This window comes from Cibotium barometz, chromosome 49 (assembly GCF_041138505.1).
Source record: "Cibotium barometz isolate CiBa-2024 chromosome 49, ASM4113850v1, whole genome shotgun sequence".
Taxonomy (NCBI): Eukaryota; Viridiplantae; Streptophyta; class Polypodiopsida; order Cyatheales; family Cibotiaceae; genus Cibotium; species Cibotium barometz.
Window position 1 is genome coordinate 7,282,614 of NC_141094.1, and position 2,648 is coordinate 7,285,261.

Sequence of the window (2,648 nt, forward strand, 5' to 3'; positions counted from 1 at the left end):
TTATGTGACTTGCCCCCTGGCAAGAAGGCCATTGGCACTAAGTGGGTATACAAATTGAAGCGTAAGCCTGATGGCACAGTGGATCGCCATAAGGCTAGGCTTGTTGCAAAAGGTTATGCTCAAGAGAAGGGCATTGATTTTGATGAGACTTTTGCTCCCACATGTCGTATGACCACTGTTCGTAGCATCTGTGCATTAGCAGCTCATAATGGTTGGAATGTACATCAGCTGGACATAAAGACTGCGTTCTTAAATGGAGATTTGCATGAGGAGGTGTATGTATCGCAGCCTCGTGGTTTTGTTCAAAGAGGGCAGGAAAACAAAGTGTGCAGGTTAAAAAAGGCTTTATATGGTTTAAAGCAACCTCCACGAGCTTGGTATGAAAAAATACATGCATATTTGACTGCACATGGGTTTCAGAATAGTCCAACAGAAAGCACTTTGTATGTTAAACGTGTGGATGGTGTACATCTAATCATTGCTCTCTATGTCGATGACATGCTGCTCACAGGACCAAATGAGAGTCATATTGCTGATTTTAAGGCTGATTTGAATGCCTCTTTTGAGATGTCAGATTTGGGGCATTTGCATCATTATTTGGGGATACAATTTAAGCAGTGTGATGGAGGTATTGCTTTGTGTCAGACAAAGTATATTGAAACATTGTTGCGAAGATTTGGCCTTGAAGACTGCAAGCCTATTGCTACTCCAATGGAGACAGGTTTGAAGTTGAGTCTTCATGATGCTGGAGATCACTTTGATGTCACACTCTATCAGACAGCTGTTGGTTGCCTCATTTATGTATGCATTACGAGGCCAGACATTCAGTTTGCAGTCTCACAGGTGAGCAGATTTATGCATAGCCCAGGCATTAAGCATTGGCAGGCAGTGAAGCGTATCTTTCGCTATTTGAGTGGTACTCGGCATCTTGGGTTGTTTTATCCCAAGGGGGGATCATTGCCGCCAGATTTACATGCTTTTTCAGATTCTGACTGGGCTGGTTGTTATGACACACGCGTGTCCACGAGTGGTTTTTGCTTCATGCTTGGAAGCTCATGCATATCATGGTTGAGCAAGAAGTAGCCTACTGTGGCCACTTCTAGTTGTGAAGCTAAGTACAGGGCAGCTTTCACAGCTACGGTTGAGTGTGTGTGGCTCAGACGCCTTATGGCTGATTTGGGTGTTGGGCAGCCATCTGCCACCACCATCTTCACTGACAGTCAGAGCGCATTGGCAGTTGCGCGGAACCCAGTGTTCCATGCTCGTACGAAGCACATTGAGGTGCACTACCATTATGTCAGGGAGAGACTCTCTGCAGGAGAGATCAGTTTGGCTTATGTACCAACACAGGATAACCTTGCAGACCTTTTCACAAAGGCTCTGCCTCGTGAGAAGCTCGAAGCTTTTCGCAAAGCTTTGGGCTTACTCCCTTTTGTGGATTCGTCCACATAGCTAGACACTTCCCTATACATGAGTGCTAGCTCTTGTTCACCGCATCACTCCAGGGGGGATTTGTTACCATATTATAGTAGTGATGTGTGTGAACACACTTAGGACCGCCGGGGCACTTTTTCCCTCACTAGGAGGTTTTTTCCCCCGTGCATTGTATATACGCCCATTATCTTCTAGGGCTTGTTATCTTTCATTTTTGGCACTTATAATACACTACTGTGTTGTGCTCAAGCTTCCTCATCTTCTTGAAGTTGTGTGTGCATTCCTGCAACCCTAATTCCAACATCTAGAGCCCTCAATCTCTTGTCTCTCATCCTCAAGTGCATCATGCACATCTGCATCAGATATAGGCTGATCTGTGCCATCATTTAAAACCTGCATAGGCTGAAAAACTGCCTCATGAGGTATTGCACTTGACTGTGCACCACTGAAAAGAGGCAACAATGTATCATAGACATCACGTGAGCTGATATCTGTCTCCTTAGTACATGAAACCAAGGGCTGAACTGCATCTTCCACAAATACAACATCACGGCTAACCAAAATGCGCTTTGTCTGTGGATGATACAAACGATAGCCTTTGCTCTCAGCACTATATCCAACAAAAATACATTTGACAGCTTTGTCATCCAATTTTCTGCGATGTTGCACAGGCACTAATGCATATGCCAGGCAACCAAAAACACGTAAATGGCCAACAGATGGCTTGCGGCTATGCCAAGCCTCATATGGAGTGACAACCTGTAATGCTTTGGTGGGACACCTGTTTAGTACATAAGTGGCACACATGACAGCCTCAAGCCAAAAACCATGTGGTAGACTTTGACTCTTAACCATACATCTTGCCATTTCCATGAGAGACCTGTTTTTTCTCTCAGCCACACCATTTTGCTGTGGTGTATACGGCACTGTACATTGGTGTTTTATCCCACGCTCAGCCAGAAATGCATTAAATTCTGAAGACATATACTCCCCCCTCGATCTGAACGGAGGGTGCCCATCTTACTTTCTGACACATTTTCAGCCATAACCAAAAACTGTTTGAAGCACAAAAACACTTCGGACTTTGCCTTCAAAGGATATACCCATGCGTGCCTGGTAAAATCATCAATGAAAGTCACGAAGTAAAGGTAGTTTCCAAATGATGGAGTTTGCATGGGACCACAAACATCACTGTGAACAAGCTGCAATCTGCG